General features: G+C 46.2%; 1 protein-coding gene across 1 annotated transcript in view; it reads right to left on the bottom strand.

Moving 5' to 3' along the window:
* BCAS3 (BCAS3 microtubule associated cell migration factor) overlaps positions 1 to 22145 on the bottom strand; it is a 464753-nt gene that overhangs the window by 221232 nt on the left and 221376 nt on the right. The gene's annotated exons all lie outside the window — the stretch shown is intronic.

The following is a 22145-nucleotide window of genomic DNA, read 5'->3' as shown; positions in this document are numbered from 1 at the left end:
GTTCTCCAAACTACTCAAAATTTCCGCTACCAGTTCTCCAGAACCTGTTAGAATCTGCTGGATTTCACCCCTGAAATGAGTGGTCCTGGGAGCTCTCTGAGTTTGGTTGGGGGTTTTTTGGGGGAGTGGGGGTTTGCAGACGTTTCATTACTCAATTAGGGAACTTCAGTGCTAGAAGGGAGGGGGTTTGTTGAAGTGGAAGAGAGGGAGAGGAGGGGGAAAGGGGAGGAGGAGGACTGAAAGGTCCTTGATGCTCTCTGAGTTTGGTGATTTTCTTACAGACGTTTCATTACCCAACTAAATAACATCATCAGTGCTAGAAGGGAGGGAGGGAGGGAGGGAGGGGGAAAGGGGAGGAGGAGGACTGAAGAGTCCTTGATGCTCTCTGAGCTTGGTGATTTTCTTACAGACGTTTCATTACCCAACTAAGTAATATCATCAGTGCTAGAAGGGAGGGAGGGAGGGAGCGAGGGAGGAGAAGGAGGAGGAGGACTGAAGAGTCCTTGGTGGACGCTTAGCTTGGTTATTTTCTTGCAGACGTTTGAATACCCAACTAGATAACATCAGTGCTAGAAGAGAGGGGGGTTGTGAATTGGAAGAGAAGGAGAAGATGGGAAAGAGGAAAAGGAGACGGACGGGGGAGGAAGAGGAAGAGGAGGAAGAGAAGGAAAGGGAGGAGGAAGAGGAAGCCTGTGGAGTCCTTGGGGCTCCCTGAGCTTGCTTGTTTTCTTGCAGACGTTTCAATACCCAACTATATAACATCATCAATGCTAGAATCCACTCCACATCAGTGCGTCCCCTCCCTCGCTAGCCTGCTTCTCACAAAAAAGTTTGTGCAGGTTACGAGTAGTCTTTGACTTACAACCACAATCGGGAAACAGATTTTCTGTTCCTAAGCAAGGAGTTCTTAAATGAGCCATGCCAAATTTTATGATCCACGTTTGCTCGGCGAATCACTGCAGTTGTTAAACGAATCACGCAGCCGTGAAGAGAATCCGGCTTCCCCCATGGGCTCTGCTTGTTGAAAGCCAAGCTGCTTTGAAGGTTGCAAACTTTAAATACCTGCTGATGGCCAAGCTCTTGAATTTTGATCATGTGGGGGACGACCACAAATCGTGCCCTAAATTTCTATCGTTCAGCCAGACAGCTGTTAAGTGACCTTTGCTCCATTTTACGACCTTTCTTGCAACAGTTGTTAAGTGAATCGCTGCAAGTTGTTAAGTTAGTATGACGGTCGTTAAGTGGATCTGGCTTCCCTGTTGACTTTGCAAAAGGGGATCGGGTGACCCTGTTCTGCCCCAGCTACGGACCCCAAAGAACGCAGCACACACAAAGTCTGTACACACGTTAGTTTACTAAATTAAATCAGTTTTTTTTCCAAACAAAGGCTGTTAATGAACTTTCTTAACAGCCTACAAGAATCCAAAGAATAAATAATCTTAATCTTACTGTGGTTGGCAGAAAGCCCAGAAGCAATTTGCAGAGAACTAAAATCAAGGCACGAAGGAGATTGAACGAAGTTGTTCCCTGCAAATTGCTTCAGTTGGCGTTCCTCCTTAAATAGGCTAAGGGAGTGGCCAATTAGCCCCAAGCCTTACTCTCGAGGAGACCTCCTCCTGAGGAGCCACTCCTGCCTTTTGGCAGCTCTGCACACCTGTGCATCGAGAAGAGGCTCCTCCTCTTCTTCCTCTTCACTTATGGGAGCTTCTGGAGATTCTGAAGGCCCTGGCTGAATCCCCACCTCTGGCACCACATCTTCTCCAGCCTCCTCACTGTCTGACTCGAGTGCCAGCTGCACAGGCTGCTGATGCTGCACACCAGCCTCCTCGCTGTCGGAATCAGCTGTGAGCTGCACAGGCCGCTGACGGGCCACAACAGACCCCGGGATGCTGCAACCGTCATAAATATGAATCAATTGCCAAGCATCGGAATTTTGATCACGTTACCATGGGGTTGCAACGGTCGTCAGTATGAAAGCCAGTCATAAGTCACTTTTTTCACTGCCGCTGTAACTATCAATGGTCACTAAAGGAATGGTTGTAAGTGGAGGACTACCTGTATATGAAAAGGATGTTAAGAATTCTCGCAAAAGTTATCCTTGAAGATATGGAGCCAACGGCTGCTGAAATGTCAAAAGTCAGAATGGAGTTGCAGGAATACAGCACTGATACAACGGTTCATTTAGTGACCGTTCATAGTTACAATGGCACTTAAAAAGGGACTTACGACCGTTTTCCACACTTACGACCGTTGCAGCATCCCAATAGTCAGGTGATCAAAATTCAGACGCTTGGCAACTGACTCATATTTATGGCGGATGCCATATCCCGGGGTCACATGATCCGTTTCTGCGTCTTCCTGACAAGCAAAGTCAGCGGGGAAGCCAGATTCACTTAACAACCGTATTACTAACTGAACTGCAGTGATTCACTTAACAACAGTGGCAAGAAAAATTGTAAACTGTGGAAAAACTCGCTTAACAAATGTTTCGCTTAGCAACATACGTTTTGGGCTCAATTGTGGTCTTAAGTCGAGGATTACCTATACTCCCTAGGAAACCTTTCCTTCCTCCTGTGTAGAAAAATACCAGGGAGGGAGGAATATTTTATTAATTAAGAGCAGAAGGGGGTCAAAAGTTAAGATTTAAACTTTGGGGTCAAAAGTTTTATTAACGTCAAGCCAGGTTTGCTGAGAATTTTTAATACCGAATACAGCAACCCAATAACTTTAGAAGGGCTTAGAAACATTTTTCAGCTCAATCAAGGGCCCAGCTCAATACAGCACAAGGTTGTTGTGGCAACACAAATTGCCGCAAAAAAAAAAAAACCCACAGGAGCCTGCCGAAATCTTTTTTAATAGAATTTGGCTCTGGATGCTGGTTTTTACAACAGGCCAGCTAAGGATTAGATGCTTGCTTGTTTTTTCATCCCGAGAAAACATGAAAAATGAGAGGTAAATAATCACCAGCAAAAATAACAGATCTCTCCCCCAAAGTTTTGGATGTGGTTCTGAAATTAAAGGCGAGGGGAGCTTCCCCTCTTCCCAAAGGAGGAAGGACTTTGAACTTTTTTTTTCTTTTGTTTTGTTTTTCTGAATGAAGTTGCACAAAAACGTGCAGATCGTTCCCAGCCAACCAATGGGCTGAAAAAAATGAAGGTTTCTTAGAGGTTCAAATCTGGGAAGCTGTAACTTGATTTGGAAAATGTGGCAGTCGGAAAATAGCGAGGGGATGATGAAGCCTCAAGTCTCCCTCCGTGAAGCCACATTTTCTGATGGATTCGGTGCCCGTCTATAAATATTTTTTTTACAGATTAACAGAGTTGGAAGGGACCTTGGAGGTCATCTAGCCCAACCCCCCCATCCAAGCAGGAGACCCTACACCATTTCTGACAGATGGAAGTCCAGTCTCTTCTTGAAAGCCTCCAGGGATGAAGCTCCCACAACTTCCGAAGGCAACTTCTGTTCCATGGGTTGACTGTTTCTCACCGTCAGAAAATTCCTCCTTATTTCCAAGTTGAATCTCTCCTTGGTCAATTTCCATCCATTGTTCCTTGTCTGGCCTTCAGGTGCTTTGGAGAATAGCTTGACCCCCTCGTCTCTGTGACAGCCCCTCAAATATTGGATCTCTGCTATCCTGTCTCCCCTGGTCCTTCTCTTCACTAGACTAGCCAGGCCCAGTTCCTGCAACCGTTCATCGCATGTTTTAACCTCCAGTCCCCTCATCATCAAATGTCTGACTCACACAACGAAATGCATCAGTATCCTGAAAGGATTGGGTGATACCAGGAGTTGCCTCCATCTCCACTCTGGAAAGTGTGAGGAGAAGAGCAACAAAGATGATTAGGGGACTGGAGGATAAAGCATACAAAGAACGGTTGCAAGAATTGGGTACGTCTAGTTTAATGAAGAGAAGGACTAGGGGAGACATGATAGCAGTCTTCCAATATCTCAGGGGCTGCCCCAAAGAAGAGGGAGTCAAGCTATTCTCCAAAGCACCTGAAGGCAGGACAAGAAGCAATGGGTGGAAACTCATCAAGGAGAGAAGCAACTTAGAACTAAGGAGAAATTTCCTGGCAGTTAGAACAATTCATCAGTGGAACAACTTGCCTCCAGAAGTTGTGAATGTCCAACACTGGAAGTTTTTAAGAAGATGTTGGATAACCCATAGAAAAGAAAACACCGGGAGCCACAAAACCTGGGTGGGCGTGGCCAACTCGACATCACTCACTTCCACCAGTCACATGACACACACCCCAGCCACGCCTACCCGGCCGGTCATTAGGGCAGAGAACCAGTTGTTAAAAAACACTGGGAGCCATGAAATTCTTTTGACATCTCTCTCTCTCTCCCCTCCCTCCCTCTCTCTCTGTATCTCTCTATGTCTCTCTCTCTCTCCCCCTCTATCTGTATCTCTCTGTTTCTGCCCTGGCTGCTTCTCCATCCCCCACCTGTCGTCCTTACCTTCTCAGGCCAGGCGAGGAGTGACTGGGAGGGGAGGGCGAGGGGCGGGGCCAGCCAGTGGTGGTAATCACCTGATAGGGAGCCACAGCAGAGGGCCCAAAGAGCCGCATGCGGCTCCGGAGCTGCAGGTTGCTGACCCCTGGGATAACAATTTGTCTGAAAGAGTCTCCTGCTTGAGCAGGGGGGTTGGACTAGAAGACCTCCAAGGTCCCTTCCAACTTTGTTATTCGGTTATTGTCAAGGCTGACTCATAACACGCTTCTACTCACAACCTGACAATCAGTAAAGTTATACAGGTAGGCCTCGACTTACAGAAGTTCATTTAGTGACTGTTCACTGGAAGGAGTGACTTACGACCGTTTTTCACAGTTGTGACCTTTGCAGCATCCTCATGAACATGTGATCAAAATTATTCGGACACTTGGCAACTGACTCAAATTTATGACGGTTGCAGTGTCCTGGGGTCACGTGGTCCCCCCTTTGGCGACCTTCCGACCAGCAAAGTCAGGCGGGGAAGCCAGATTCATTTAACAACGGAGTTACCAACTGAACAACTGCAGCCATCTACTTAACAGCTGTGGCAAGAATGGTCATAAAATGGGGACCAAACCCACTTAGCAAATGTCTCACTTAACAACAGACTCTGCAAAGCGGGGTTAGGAAGGGAAAAAAAGCTAGAACCAAAAATAAAAAGAGAATCATCTCGCCCCGCATTTGGCAATCCTGCAGGTCGAGGATACTGGATCTCTCTCCAATGTGAGGGGAAAATCGCACAATTGCCAAAAGAACTTTCCGGAAAAGAAAATATGTTTTTGGAAAACACTTATGATTTTTTTTTAATTTAAGGGTCCTACGATATCAAGGAGCCTTCCTGGTAGACAAAAAGGCAGTGGGGACGCTGTTAACACTGCCACCGGCAGTTATGGCTTTTCCACAGTGGGTTATTTAAGAGAAAAGGGCATCCAAGCCCTGAAAGAGGCAAACGGAGATGCCTCTTCCACTTCACGATAAAGCGAGCCCAAGAGGATTTTGCCAAGCCAAAATAGCGCCTCAATTCAACAGGCTCTGAAGCCGTGCCACACCACCAAAGGAATTATGAACATACAGTGTGTGTGAGTTTGTGTGTAATACGTTCCTCCTAAAACTCTCCGAATCCATGCCACATCGCAAAGAAATTATGAATATACAGTATGTAAGTATGTGTGTGTGTATATATATATATATATATATATATATATATATATATATATACATACATATGCATATACATACATATACATACATATACATACACATACATAGAACCTGTGGCTTAGAGGTCAATACATCTACCTAATATGCAAGTAGCCTGGGTTCAAATCCCAGAAAGGGTATGGCTAGCTGATGAGAGCTAAATAGCTTGAAATAGATCTATACTAGTCTCCCTTTATTTCTTTGTCGGTAAACATAAATTTAACACAAAATAGTTTGTCGTGAAAGCCTAAGGAATTGGGGCTGAAAGGGGAAATTTGGGTAGACCAGGTTGCTTCGATAGAAAACCCATATATACATACACATACACATATACATACACATACACATACATACATATACACATACACATACACATACATACATATACACATACACATACACCTACACATATACACATACATACACATACACATACACATACACATACACATACACATACACATACACATACACCAGTGGTGGGTTGCTCCCGGTTCGGCCCAGTTCGGCCGAGCCGATAGCGATGACGATGTGATGTCACCGAACCAATTCTCTTTGTTTGGGAGCTGGGCCCTCCCACCCGCTCCCGTGTTATTCCTACCTTTATTTCTTCTTTTTTAGCCCAGCTGATAGGCGTGGCAGAGTGGATTGCCGCACCTCAGCTGGGCAGATACCTAACACACTTGCACAGAGTGCAGGTTTGGCGCGCATGCAAGTAAAGCGAGCATGGGCGTGGCGATCGCGCGCAAAGCGTGTGCACGAAGAGAACCGGTGGTAATGCCGGTTGGAACCCACCATTGATACATACACAAAGCAATTTGCAATAGGACTTAGACTTATCTACCGTTTGACAGTGCTTTACAGCCCTCTCTAAGAGGTTTACAGAGTCAGCATCTTGCGCCCAACAATCTGGGTCCTCATTTTACCGCCCTCAGAATGATGGAAGGCTGAGTCAACCTTGAACCGGTCAGGATCGAACTGCTGGCAGTTGGCAGAATTAGCCTGCAATATTGCATTCTAACCAGTGCATTCTAACCACATTTCCATAGCCATCCATCCATCCATCCATCTAATCTATCTACCTACCTACCTACCATCCATCCTTCCATCCATCCATCCACCTACCTACCTACCTTCATATGTAGATAGATAGATAGATAGATAGATAGATAGATAGATAGATAGATAGATAGATAGATAGATAGATAGATAGATAGATATCCATTCCTCCTAAAACTCTCCAAGCATGCTTTAAATGTATAGCATTTAAATGAGAAACATATTGACAGAGAAACGTGAGCTTTGTGGCAAGGAAAAGCCAAGGCTGAGATTGGCTTGAAGAAGGGAGAGAGATCCTATTAACAGATCCAACGTTCTTCCTTTTTTAGTAGCGGATACAGGTGATGAAAGCCAGCAGAGATACACTCCCTAATAGACCAGCATCAGCAGAATGCAGAAAAGGATCTGCAGAAATGCAGGTAGTCCTCGACGTACGACCACAACTGAGCCCAATATTTATATTGCTAAGTGAAACATTCGTTAAGGGAGTTCTTGCCCCGTTCTATGACCTTTCTTCCCATGGTTGTTAAGTGAACCCCTGCAGTTGTTAATATACACGGTTGTTAAGGGAATCTGGCTTCCCCCTTGACTTTGCTTGTCAGAAGGTCGCAAAAGGCGATCACGTGAACCTGGGAGTCAGTTGTCAAACATCCCGAATTTTAACATGTGATCGTGGGAACGCTGCAACAGTCTTAAGTGTGAAAAACAGTCATTAGACACTTGTTTCCGTGCCGTTGTAACTTTGAACGGTCACTAAATGAACTGTTGTAAGTCAAGGACTAGCTGTACACTCCCTAATAGACAAGCATCAGCATGTAGAAAAGGACCCCCTAAATCTGCAGAAATACATTGAAAGAAATAATTAATATTGAAGATGATCACTACGCTTGGATTGCCCCATTAATAAGATATGTTCTCTCTGCTTTAAGCAGCTTCGTGCTTATTAAGGGTGTGGGATTTTCATTATCAAATAGTTTTGCATTTATCATGATGTGTCGGCGGGACATTTTATCCATGCAGATTAGAAGGTTTATATATGAAACAAAAGAGTCATATTTACAGAAAGGAGAAGGAAGCTGTGACTCAGACGATCTTAAAACTTTATTCCCATTTTAGTAACGGAAATGGTTGGGAATTATATCAGATGTAGTCTGGGATCATCCTAACGACCACAGCTTCCTCATCCGTGATTTACAACTTAATCCCAGGCAAAGAATTTTCCCTTGGTTTCAATGTTCAACCTCTTAATTTAAAGCCTTGTGCATGATTTATGTTTCTGGGGTCTTTGATACTCTCCGAGTTCGGTGGTTTTCTTGCAGATGTTTCGCGACCAAAAATAGGTAATATCAGTGCACTGATGACGTTAGCTAGTTTGGTAATGAAACGTCTGCAAGAAAACCACCAAGTTCAGAGAGCACCCAGGACCCCACAGTTCAAGCCTGAGCTACAAATATTCTCTTTGATGATTTCTGCTTCTTTTCTGTGGCTTAAAAATATCCCGCCCTACACAGTCGAGGAATGACAAGGAATCAGGTTTATCAAGTAATAAAACATCACCTATCCTCCGATCTGGCAGAAAGGATACTTAAAGAGACTAAACTGGCTAATTCTTTCCTGCAAGTGTTTTCTTATCAAAAACCAAGAAGTTTTTGCTTATATAACGATCTCTTATGTATCTGAGAGACAAAGCCAAGAGAGGATTTAGGTTTTTTTCAAGCAACCCATTCCCACCCCTTTAAGGACAGACAAAACTAGATTTACAAATTAACAGAATTGGAAGGGAGCTTGTAGGTCATCTAGTCCAACCCCCCCGTCCAAGCAGGAGATCCTACACCATCTCTGACAGATGGCAGTCCAGTCTCTTCCTGAAAGCCTCCAGTGATGGAGGCTTTCCCACAACTTCTGAAGGCAACTTCTGTTCCATTCATTGGTTGGTTGTTCTCAGTGTCAGAAAATTTCTCCTTATTTCCAGGTTGAATCTCTCCTTTTCCAGTTTCCATCCATTGTTCCTTGTCTGGCCTTCGGGTGCTTTGGAGAATAGCTTGACCCCCTCCTCTCTGGCAGCCCCTCAAATATTGGAAGACGGTTATCCTGTCTCCCGTGGTCCTTCTCTTCACCCACCCAACTGGACATGGTGAGCCCCCATATTCTGGCACTTTTCCGCCCGATATTCATTCATTCATTCATTCATTCATTCATTCATTCATTCATTCATTCATTCATTCATTCATTCATTTCCCCCTTTAATTTTACAAATGGATGGATGGATGGATGGATGGACGGACAGATAAAAAGACAGACAGATAGATACTACAAATAACTGAAGGTGGCGAACAATATGTGGCCCCTTTTTACTTCACAGGATAGCCGAACGAGTTGTATCAGTACCAATAAAACACACCCCAACTGCTAAGAGTCACCTTATAGGGAAGATGGGCAGTGTAAAAAAAGTAATAAATAAATTAACTGCCAATCTTAACATCCTCCAGTGATGCCAGAATTTCGGCGACCAAGACATTTGCTCAAAAACCTCAATCTTCGAAACTGTCCTATAAAGCAGGGGTCTCCAACCTTGGCAACTTTAAGACTTGTGGACTTCAACTCCCAGAGTTGAAGCCCAAAAAGTCTTAAAGTTGCCAAGGTTGGAGACCCCTGCTATAAAGGATTCTATCAGCGCGGCGTTCCTCGCCCTTGGGTACTTTAAAATGTGTGGACTTCATCTCCCAGAACTCCCCAGCCAGCCATGCATTCTGGGAGTTGAAGTCCACAAGCCTTGATGTTGCCAAGGCTGGACAGCCCTAATCTCAATCTTAAAGGAGAAGGTGGGAATTTGTGGATTGCTCCAATCCTTTGCTCTTCGGGAGCTGGGGAGGGGAGAAAAAAAAAACCTCTGCAGAATTCTTTATCGCTTTCTGCAGCGAAGTGCTGTGGAGCGACAGGGATCGAAACCAGCCTGTCCCTCTGACTCCGGGTTCCCTCCCTGCTGGAAGAAAATGAGCCACGTACAACCCATTAATGGAGTTCTTAATTGGCGAGCCAACCACCTTACATCCCCTAAATTTGTTGTCTTTCAACGCTTTCCAGCCCACCCTCTCGCGTTCCCGAGATCAAAGGACAGGCGGTCGGCTGGTGGGCCAACTTAAGAGACCACTGAAAGGTTCTTCACCAATAAATTTGGACCTCCGCTTCCTGCTAGGATGCCTTTCGGAGAACACATGGTGAACATGTGCAAAGGGAGGGCCCACTGGTCCGGAGTCCATGTGTACGGCGTGCAGCATGAAAGGGGCTTTTATGTGTCTCTAACAACGGTGCAGACACAGAGGCCGTTTTCAAACCATGCATTATAAATGTGTAGGTTGGAGGGAAGCCAGCAGCCGTGGTCCTCCTTCCCTATTCATCTCCAGAGTAAGTGAACTCCTGGGAGGAATTGAAGATAAGCCTTAATGTCTTAAATGAACCGATCCTCAACTACTCAACAACAAACACCGGATGAAGTGAGCCAAGGACAGGATGATTCACAAACCATATGCGCTTCTCGTACTCAGCTTTGGTTTGGGGTGTCATGGCCAGAGATTGGAGGAAGCATTTGTTTCCCCCTTTCTTTCACACAAGCGATGTGGACCTTTTTGTTACCTACAAATATCACAAACAATGCAGAATAACAGAGTTGGAAAGGACTTTGGAGGTTTTGTAGTCCAACCCCCTGTTTAAGCAGGAGACCCTAATGACATCCGGGACATATGCAATATTGCAATATTTGAGAGGCTGACACAAAGAAAAGGGGTCCACCAAAATTTTGGTCGCCACGGTGTAAAAAAGATGTGGAGACTCTAGAAAGAGTGCAGAGAAGAGCAATGAAGACGATTAGGGGACTCGAGGATAAAACATATGAAGAGCGGTTGCAGGAACTGGGTATGTCTACTTTAATTTAATTTAATTTATCGCATTTCTATGAATGCGAATTTCATTCTATGAATGAAAAGAAGGACTAGGGGAGACATGATAGCAGTCTTCCAATATCTCAGGGGCTGCCACAAAGAAGATTTGGGGGTCAACTATTCTCCAAAGCACCTGAAGGCAGGACAAGAAAATGGGTGGAAACTAACCAAGGAGAGAAGCAGCTTAGAACTAAGGAGAAACTACGTAACAGTGAGGACAATTAACTGGTGGAACGGCTTGCTATCAGCAGTTGTGGGTGCGCCATCACCAGTGGTGGGTTGCCCCCGGTTCAGACCGGTTCGCAAGAACCGGTAGTAAAACCGGCGGGAGGCCCCACCCACTGCTCTGGATGTCGTCATTGGCGATCTGCGCATACCGTTGCGAACCGGTAGTAAAGGTAAGTAGAACCCACCCCTGGACATCCACTTGTCTGAAATGGTACAGAGTCTCCTGGTTGAGCAGGGGGTCGGACTAGAAGACCTCCAAGGTCCCGTCCAGCTGTATTCTAGTCTAAATGGCTGTCCAGTCTCTTCTTGACACCTCCAGTGATGGAACATCCACAATTTCTGGAGAGAAGTCAATCCACTGATTAATTGTTCTCACTGTCAGGAAATGTCTCCTTAATTCTAGATTGGATCTCTCTTTGATAAACTTCCACCCATTGCTTCTTGTCCTGCCCTCCGGTGCTATGGAGAATAGGTTGACCCCCCCCTTCTTCTTTGGGGCAGCCCCTCAGATATTGGAAGACTGCTATCATGTCACCCCTAGTCTTTCTCTTCGTTAGACTAGACATAACTAGTTCCTACCAACGTTTTTTACACGTTTTGGCCTCCAGCTCCTTAATCATCTCCGTTCCTCTTTCCACGCTTTCTAGAGTTTTGACTTCTTTTTTGTACCTTGGTGACCAGAACTGGATGCAGTATGCCACGTGTGATCTTACCAGTGCAGTGTTATTTGCCACTCATGGCGTGAACCCAGAGGTGAAATGCTCCCGGTTCGGACTGGATCACCCGATCCGGTAGCGATGGCGGCGGGTGGTTCAGAGAACCAGTAGCAAAAATCCCTGCGCCCCCCTCCCCACCACCATGCCCAGCTGAGCCGAACGATCATCAGAGGCTTTTTTTTTTTTTACTTTTAAAAGCATTTTTTCTACAACCTCTTCCGACGAAAAAATGCTTTTAAAAGTAAAATAAAAAAAAAAAAGCCTCTGATGATCACGCGGCTCAGCTGGGCTCATCAGAGGCTTTTCAAAGCTTTTTTTTTTTTTTTTGCAACCTCTTGGCCGAAGAGGTGGTAAATTTTTTTGTTAAAAAAATACCTCTCTGCCAATCAGGCAACTCAACAGGTATTTTTTAAAAAGCCTCTCTGACGATCCCAGCTGAGTTGCCTGACCGGCAGAGGCTTTTCAAAGCATTAGAAAAAATGCTTTGAAAAGTTTTTTTTTAAAAAAAGTTGGCCACGCCCACCAGTCACATTACTCCCCCAGCAAGCCACCTCCACAGAACTGGTAGTAACAAATTTTACATTTCACCCCTGCGTGAACCACCAATGCAGGATCCTATTAGTGGCTTTTTCACGTTTATTTATTTATTTGATTTGATTTTTATACCGCCCTTCTCCAGCAGGACTCAGGGCGGTGGACAGCCAAAGTAAAAACACAGCATGCAAAAATTAAAACAGTTTAAAAGATATTAAATAATGTCGGCCCACAATTTAAAACAACCCAGTTAAAATTAATTTCAAATTAAAACCGAAACGGATGGGATCAAGCCAGCCCGGCTAGATGAAATAAGTGAGTTTTCAGGGCCCGACGAAAAGTCCGGAGGTCTGGTATTGTGCCTATCTCTGGGGGTAGGTCGTTCCAGAGGGCGGGTGCCACCACAGAGAAGGCTCTCCCTCTGGGGGTCGCCAGCCGACATTGTCTGGCGGACGGCACCCTGAGGAGGCCCTCTCTGTGCGAGCGAACTGGCTGGTGGGAGGCAATTGGTGGCAGAAGGCGGTCTCGTAGATACCCCGGCCCTAAGCCATGGAGCACTTTAAAGGTGGTTGCCAACATCTTGAAGTGCACCTGGAAGACCACCGGGAGCCAGTGCAGCTCGCGCAGGAGAGGTGTCACATGGGAGCACCCCGTCGCTCCCATAATCTCCCGTGCGGCCGCATTCTGGACCAGTTGGAGCCTCCGGGTGCACCCCAAGGGGAGCCCTATGTAGAGAGCGTTGCAGTAGTCCAGGCAGGAAGTGACGAGTGCTTGAGTGACTGTGCGTAAGGAGTCCCGATCCAGAAAGGGACGCAACTGGAGTATCAGGCGAACCTAATAAAAAGCCCCCCTGGCCACGGCCGTCATATGCTCTTCTAAAGACAGCCGTGCGTCCAGGAGGACGCCCAAGTTGCGAGCCCTCTCCGTGGGGGGCAATGACTTGCCCCCAATAACCAGGTTATTTATGCTAAGCCCATCCAATTTCTGCTCATCCTGTGGGCTAATGTACCAAGCAGTGTATTTATTTATAACATCCCCTCTGCATTTGTTGTTAAACTGTGTGAGGTTCTGTTTGGAGACTAAAAATGCAACAGGGCTTTTTATTCCCTATGTATTTACACTGATGCTTTGTGGGGGAGATCGGAAGGGAGGTCAAGGAGGCTTTTAAATACATCACTGGGATGAAATTCCTAGGAGCTGCCAAACTCCCTAAACAGATTCAACAGGATGGGGCTGAATTAATTGTTATATAAAGCAGATCACACAAGCAGAAGTGTGTGCTATCCCTCTCGAGCCACATGAGTGAGGCCACACATGGAATACTGAGTCCAGGTCTGGTCACCACGGTGCAAAACTGTTAAGGAATTCGCAGAGTAACCTTTGAGTAGCAAGGGTGTGTACCTGAAAGCGATTGAGAGTAGGTACGAATAAACACAGCCAATACACAGATACACTGAGTTGTGTTTACTTTCAGGAAATAGTAAGGCACAGTCTAATAAACAGTCCAGGTCATACACTTATAAAGCAGGAGATAGCAAAATGACAGTCCAGGGATAATCCAATAACAAAGTCTTCTTACCAGTCGTCCTAGTCATTCACAATAAACAGTTCTTCTGGATTTGCAAACAGTAGCATACAGAGATATCAGAGAGCAAGAACAGCAAAGAAGAAACAAACCATGTTTCTAGCTTCCTCTTAAGGAGATTGGCTACAGAGCTGACCAATCAGGACGCAGTATGATGCAATACAGCAGTCTTAAAGCTATAGTGATGGTTTATATATTGCCAACCCAACAAGGTAGGTAATACTCATTTCCTAACAAAAACAAAATGCAGAAAGAGCACAGAGAAGAGCAACTAAGACGATAAGGAGAGGGGTGCACAACCCTCTTGGTCCATGGACCATAGGGAACTGGACTGTGGAAGCAACAGGTGAGTGTGCAAAGTTCCATCTGCACAAGTGGCGGGCACGCACGTGAAACCATCCTTTCCTCCCCATCACGGTCCACACAGCCAGAAAGATTGGGGACTGCTGTAATAATGGGTCTGGAGGCTAAACTGTTACAATGAGCGGTTATGAGAACTAGGTCCAGGGGTCAGCAACCCACGGCTCTGGAGCCGCATGTGGCTCTTTCATCCCTCTGCTGTGGCTCCCTGTCGCCAGTCGGCTCCGCAATTGATAGGGCTTTCAGTTAGGACAGGTAGAGGAAAAAGGACACCGTGCTAGGAGGAGACTCTATGGTGGGGAAACTGGACTTCCAGTTGGCTCCAGAATTGAACGGGGGGCTTCCGGTTAGGACCTTTGTGGCTCTTTGAGTGTTTAAGGTTGCCGACCCCTGGTCTAGTCTAACCAAGGGAAGGGTTAGGGGGCAATGGGTCTATGACAGGAGTGTCAAACACAAGGACCGTGGGCTGCATCTGCCCCGCAATGTGATTGGATCCGGCCTGTAGGGCCATCCTGGAAAATGTAAGGGGCCGGCCTGTGCAACTTCGGCCCGATCTACCCGCATCACTTTGGCCAAGTCTACCCAATGCAAACAGGAAACATGCCAGCAGTTTGGGGAGTGGTGTCAAGCTGGCTACGTCCACCCAGTCGGCCACATTCACCTAGCCCCCCCCCAAGGTCAACCACAGCCCTGATGTGGCCCTCAATGCAATTGAGTTTGACACCCCTGGTCTAGGACAATTCGCCTCAGCCAGCCCGCCATGACCAACCTGCCACGGCCAACTCGCTGCAGGAGAAACTAATATCACAGAAACGGTGGCATAGAATCATTAAAAAAGAGGGACAGAATGAAATGTGAATGGCAAAAATGAAAAGAGTGTTTATTTGTTTTAAATAATTAAAGAGAATTGTTAGATCGTCCCACAATCAGGGGTGAAATCCAGCAGGTTCTGGAGAACCGGTAGCGGAAATTTTGAGCCGTTTGGAGAACCGGCAAATACCACCTCTGGCTGGCCCCGGGGGGGGGAGGGAATGGAGATTTTGCAGTATCCTTCCCCCAGGAGTGAGGAAGGAATGGGGATTTTGCAATATCCTTCCCCTGGAGTGGGGAAGGAATGGGGATTTTGCAGTATCCTTCCCCTGGAGTGGGGAAGGAATGGGGATTTTGCAGTATCCTTCCCCTGGAGTGGGGAAGGAATGGGGATTTTGCAATATCCTTCCCCTGGAGTGGGGAAGGAATGGGGATTTTGCAGTATCCTTCCCCTGGAGTGGGGAGGGAATTGAGATTTTGCAGTATCCTTCCCCTGCCACGCCCACCAAGCCACGCCACGCCCACGCCCACAGAACCGGTAGTAAAAAAAATTGGATTTCACCACTGCCCACAATGAGTTGTCTTGCAGCGAGTCGGTTGTGGCGAGTTGGCCCATTCCCAGGGGGACACGATAGCTATCTTCCAGTACTTCAGAGGCTGTCCCTGAAAAGAGGCTGTGGAAACGTCTCCACAGCACCCGACAGCAGGACAAGAAGTACAGGTAGTGCTCGACTTACGTCCACAATTGAGTCGCAAATTTCTGTTGTTAAGCGAGACATTTATTAAGTGAGCGTTGCCTCCATTTTGCAACTTTTCTTGCCACCGATGTTAAGGGAATCACTGCAAGTTGATAAGTTAGTAACCTGAAGTTGTTAGGTGAACCTGGCGTCCCCCATGGACTTTGCTTCTCAGAAGGTCGCAAAAGGGGATCACGTGACCTTGGGACACAGCAACAGTCATAAATACGAAGCGTCTGAGTTTTGATCACCCAAGCACGGGGATGCTGCAGCAGTCACAAGTGTGGAAAACAATCAAGTCACTTTTTTTTTCAGTGCCGCTTGAAAAGTCACTAAATGAACTTGGGGACTGTCTTGAATGGACTGAAGCTTGTGAAGGGAAGATCCAGCCGAGAGGTTTCTTGTCCTGCCTTCAGGTGCTTTGGAGAAGGGTTTCACCCCCTCGTCTTTGTAAGAAGCCCTCAAATATTGGAAGACTGCTATCCTGCCACCCCTAGTCCTTCTTTTCATTAGACTAGACATTCCCAGTTCCTGCTCTTCTCTGCACTCTTTCCAGATTTTCAACATCTTTTTATATTGTGGCCACCAGAACTGGTGGGTAGGACAAGAAGCAATGGGTGGAAACTAACCAAGGAGAGAAGCAACTTAGAGAACTAAGGAGAAATTTCCTGACAGTTAAAACAATTAATCCGTGGAACAACTTGCCACCAGAAGTTGTGAATGCTCCAACACTGGAAGTTTTTAAGAAGATGTTGGATAACCATTTGTCTGAAGTGGTGTAGGGTTTCCTGCCTAAGCAGGGGGTTGGACTAGAAGACCTCCAAGGTCCCTTCCAACTTCAGATATTCTATTCTATTCTATTCTATTCTATTCTATTTCTATTCTAGAACTAAGGAGAAATTTCCTGACAGTTAAAACAATTAATCAGGGGAACGACTTGCCACCAGAAGTTGTGAATGCTCCAACACTGGAAGTTTTTAAGAAGATGTTGGATAACCATTTGTCTGAAGTGGTGTAGGGTTTCCTGCCTAAGCAGGGGGTTGGACTAGAAGACCTCCAAGGTCCCTTCCAACTCTGTTATTCTATTTCTATTCTAAAAGGATGGAGTATTCTAAGTGTGGCCATACTAAGACTTTGTAAAGCAGGGGTGGGTTCTAAACTTTTTTACTACCGGTTCTGTGGGCGTGGCTTATTTTGTGGGCGTGGCTTGATGGTCATGTGGCAATTATTTAGGATTTAGCAGAGGTACTGGTCTACCACGCTTTTAACTGCTTGCAGAGCTGTACCTGTCTACCCATTTATTTTTATAGGCACTGGCCTACTCATGTATTTTTGCAGGCACTGGTCTACTCATTTGTTTTCTTTTAACACTGATCAGCTGTAGGGCGGCCCTTTGAAGCCCAGTGGCAAGAGTTTAAACAGTTTTTTTCCCTCTAGCCATCAGCTGGGACTCAGGAGGCAGCAATAGATTGGGGGTGGGGCCAAATAAAAGGTAAGAATAACACGGGAGGTGGGGGGCGCGGGGGGCGGGGGGGACAGAACCGGTTCGGTGACATCATATCATCACCGCTACCGGCTCGAGAGAACTGGGCCGAACCGGGAGGAACCCACCACTGTTGTAAAGTGACTGGCTCAAAGTCACCCAAATGGGTTTCATGACTAAGGTAGGATTAGAACTCACAGTCTCCCGGTTTCTAGGCTGCTGCCGTAACCATTAGATCAAACTGGCTTTTAAAAAGTTAATTGTTTTTCTATATTTATCTGTTTAGGGTCTGTGAGCCCGCCAGAGTCACCTTGTAAGTGAGTGGGATGGTATATGAACTATTAATAGAGGGATTGAATCAAGATCGCGTGAAGCGTTAATACCACTTTATATTGCCTTGATAAGACCACACTTTGAATGCTGCATCCAGTTTTGGTTGCCACAATATAAAAAAAAGATGTTGAGATTCTGGAAAAAGTGCAGAGAAGAGCGACAAAGAGGATTAGGGGACAGGAGGCTAAAATGGACGAAGAACGGTTGCAGGAATTGGGTAGGTCTAATTTCATGAATAGAAGGATTAGAGGTGACATGATAGCAGTGTTCCGATATTTGAGGGGCTGCCCCAAAGAAGAGGGGGGGGGTCAACGTATTCTCCAAGGCATCTGAAGGCAGGACAAGAAGCAATGAATGGAAACTAACCAAGGAAAAAACCAACCTAGAGTTAAGGAGAAATTTTCTGACACTGAGAACAATTAATCAATGGAACGGTTTGCCTCCTGGAGTTGTGGATGCTCCATCACTAGAGGCTTTCAAGAAGAGATTGGACAACCTTTTGACCAGGATGGCATAAGGTCTCATGTTCAAAGCAGAGTGTCGAAGCAGAAGTCCTCCAAGGACCCTTCCAGCCCTTTGATTCTATGGTCTATGAGTAACTAAACATAAGAGGGAAACGAAGTAGGTAAGGAAATGTGACACAGGGACACATAGAAGCAGGGGTGGGCTGCTGGAGGTTCGCAGGGGTTCGGGAGAACCTCTAGCTAAGATTCTGTGCAGTTCGGAGAACCCCCAAATCCCACTCCTGGCTGGCCCCGCCCATCCCGCCCCTCCAGGAGTCCCCACGCGGTCCGTTATGGATGCAGGTAAGTGCAGGGCGCACATGGAAGCTCGGGGAGTGTAAAAAACTGGGCCTACCAGACGTTCAGGGAGGCTGCAAACGTTTCAGGCCTCCAGAGGGCCTCCGGAGCCTGGGGAGGCCGTTTTCGCCCTCCCGGAGGCTCAAGGAAAGCCTCCAGAGCCTGGGGAGGGCAAAAACGCCCACCCACCCCCGCCGTGGTGCAGGAGGCCAGCTAGGCCACGCCAACCATGGCCACACCCACTAAGTAATCGGGGCAGAGAACCCCTTGCTAAAATTTTTGAAGCCCACCCCTGCACAGAAATCAGTAGGTTTGGATTCCACCAATCAGCACGGACGCTTTTAGGAAACGATTGCCTCTTTTGCAATTTCTCAGCAGTCCAAAGGGCGACGTGGTGGGAGTTGAGAGCAACCTCAGCTCTTGTCTCTGTTACCAAGGTCTTGTCTTGTAAGCAGCTGCAAACAGACTTGATGAATTATGCTAATTAATTGTTTGTTCCGGCCTGCAGCAGCCTCCTCTGTCTGGTCAGGTGAACCCAAGTTTGAGGCTGGAGCCAAGCAGATCCTGGAAACAACCCTATCTGATGATGGTTATTTTAGTAAACCACTATCTGCTGAAGACATATGAAAGGAAGGCGATGAAGCAGCTGCGTCTTCTCATCAGATAATGGCCTTGGTGGTGAGGGAGAAGGAATCTGACCACTCTTTTAATTATTTTCAAAGAGAACAGCTTGGGCAGCCATATGTCGAAACTTCACAGAAGACATTTTTCTTAAAGCCTCTTCTGTTTGAAGGCCTGCCCAGTTTGGAGATCAAGAACCAGAAGGACGGATAAGATGTGTCTTAAACGAATGGTTATTTATTTATTGTGAAAAGCATAGGCTGCCCTATTCCGTCATGATCCAGGACAGCATATAAGACAATTTAAAACAATGCTATACCAAGCGATACCAAAAAAAATGCCACTGATAATGTTAATACCACTTGATAAGGCCTTGGTAAGGCCACACTTGGAATACTGCAACCAGTTTTCGTCGCCACGATATAAAAAAGATGTGGAGACTCTGGAAAGAGTGCAGAGAAGAGCAACAAAGAGGATTAGGGGACTGGAGGCTAAAACATATGAAGAACAGTTGCAGGAACTGGGTTTGTCTAGTAACTAGACAAACTAGACTGTAGTTTAATGAAAAGAAGGACTAGGGGAGACATGATAGCAGTCTTCCAATATCTCAGGGGCTGCCCCAAAGAAGATTTGGGGGTCAAGCTATTCTCCAAAGCACCAGAGGGCAGGACAAGAAGCAATGGGTGGAAACTAGAGCCTTGATAGTACAGTGGTTTAGTGCACCCTGTTATTAACACAGCTGCCTGCAATTTCTGCTGGTTCGAATCTCTCCAAGGCTCAAGGTTGACTCAGCCTTCCATCCTTTCTAAGGTAGGTGAAATGAGGACCCAGTTTGTGGGGGCAATAAGCTGACTTTGTATAAATATACAAAAGGATGAAGGCTACTGCTTAATGCATTGTAAGCCGCCCTGAGTCTCCGGAGAAGGGCGGCATATAAATCAAATTAAAAAAAAAAAAAAAACTAATCAAGGAGAGAAGCAACCTGGAATTAAGGAGAGATTTCTTGACAGTGAGAATAATTAACCAGTGGAACTAGTTGCCTCCGGAAGTTGTAAATGCTCCAACACTGGAAGTTTTTAAGAAAAGATTAGATAACCATTTGTCTGAAGTGGTGTAGGGTATCCTGCCTAAGCAGGGGGTTGGACTAGAAGACCTCCAAGGTCCCTTCCAACTCTGTTATTCTGTTATTCTGAGCATCCATCCAATAAGGGGCCTGCCAACTACTCAAGTCCAAGGCTCCGGGGGAAGAGCCAGCATTTAAGGGTTTACTTACATTTGAATCCCTGGGGGAAAATACTGTTCCAGAGAGTAAGTGCTATGACACCGGAAGTCCATTTCTTCCTTCCTAGTTTTTAATCACTGACTCTATCCAATCACATGGGACAAGCAGAAACTTTGGGTCTTCAGTGACACGTCTGCTCTTCATTACTAGAGTGAGTGACACTATGTCCCCATTTTATTTCTCATTAAATGAACAAAATTTCATTCCGACATTGGGTATATGCAAATTAAGGGGCGCGATGGCTCAGCGATTAAAGACACTGAGTTCGTCAGCTGGAAAGCTGACAGCCTGGGTTCGAGTCCCGAGTACAGCGCAACAGGGGTGAGCTCCTGTTCCTGCTCCAGTTCTTGCCCATTAGCAGTTCAAAAGCATGTGCAAATGCAAGTAGATAAACAGGTACCACTTTGGTGGGAAGGTAAGAGCCTTCTGTGCGCTTTTGGCGTATAATACTGACCACGTGATCACGGAAATTGTCTTCAGACAACGCGGGCTCCCTCAGCCAAGCAACAGAGATGAGCACTGGGCCTTAGAGTCGGACATGACTGACAGGGAAACTTTACCTCTACCTTTACATGCAAATTATAAACCCATCATCTTATTTTGATGATGCAAACCTGGCTTGATCGTCAAGAAAAGGGCTCCTTTAAGTCAATCCGATGGTGAACTTCTTGGATCTGAGTTCAGGAAGGCTTCGATTGTATTCTGTAGTCCGGCATTTGTATGACAAAAGTAGGAGTCATTCATTAATTGTAATATTTTGTCATGTAGATAATATGCTTTCCATTCGGAAGATCTCAGATTCCAATGTTTCCAGTTTCAAACTTCTTTCAATGAGAACGTTTTATATGCCAAGACTTGACACTTCGGGATCAGCTGTATCAGTTATCCGAATTGTTTTCGATGGGGACTAACAACTCCTAAAGGGTAAACCACGAGTAGGGATCTCACTAAAAAGGAATGCAAATACATTTGGTCCTCTGGACTGATCCTCTCAACATTTTTGTTTCCAAAGAAGGAATTCTTCTAGGACAGCAGAATGCACTAATTTGGACCGAGGACTTGCAACCTGCATTTATCTTTATTATTACTATTATTTATTTGTATCCTGCCTTTATTATTTTTACAAATAACTCAAGGCGGCGAACATATCCAACACACTGTCTTCCTCCTATTTTCCCCACAACAACAACCCTGTGAGGTGGGCTGGGCTGAGAGAAAGTGACTAGGCCAAAGTAAGCCAGATGGCTTTCATGGCTAAGGCGGGACTAGACCACTCAGTCTCCTGGTGATTGGCTCCAAAGTCATCCATCCAGCTTGGCTAAGGAGGGACTAGAACACTCGCTCTCCTGGTAATTGGCCCCAAAGTCATCCATCCAGTTTTCATGCTTTCATGCCTAAAGCGGGACTATAACTCACAGTCTCCTGCTGATTGGTTCAAAGTCACCTTGCCAGCTTTCTGTTCTGTCCCCGTACCCCACACGTACCCCCACAGACGGCCCGGAGTTAATAAGCCACACGACAAAACTCTTTGAAGATAAAGCTGGCAGCAACCCAGTGGCTAGCTGCCAATTCAGACTTTACTCACACAAAACAAAGATTAGACTGCAAGCATTCCGATAAAACAGGCAGAGTTTTCAACAATACAAGGATTAATCCAAATGCAGTCCGATAAAGCAGGCAAAGTCCAGTAACGCAGAGATCATGGAGTATTTCCAGTTTTTGCTCGTCACAAACTGAACCGGCCACCACACCCACATTTATACCCTGTGGGGTGTGGTCCAGTGACTCAGCTAATCTCTGGCACGCCTTCCCCTCTGCTGTGCACGCTTCTCCCTGCGCCTCTGTTGAGGGTCCAGCCAGCACTTATCTTCTTCATCGCTGTCCACCTGTGGCTGCGGGGACGTGCTTGGCTCTGAGCCTATCGTTTGGCCTTCGGTATCCTCTGGAGGCATTGCCAGAGAGGAG

This window comes from Pituophis catenifer, unplaced genomic scaffold, assembly GCF_029215685.1.
Source record: "Pituophis catenifer annectens isolate HBS135680 unplaced genomic scaffold, rPitCat1.0.hap2 SCAF_1, whole genome shotgun sequence".
In the NCBI taxonomy this organism is placed as follows: domain Eukaryota; kingdom Metazoa; phylum Chordata; class Lepidosauria; order Squamata; family Colubridae; genus Pituophis; species Pituophis catenifer.
The sequence above is the reverse complement of the archived record's forward strand: the minus strand, read 5'-3'. Positions and strand labels throughout refer to the sequence as shown.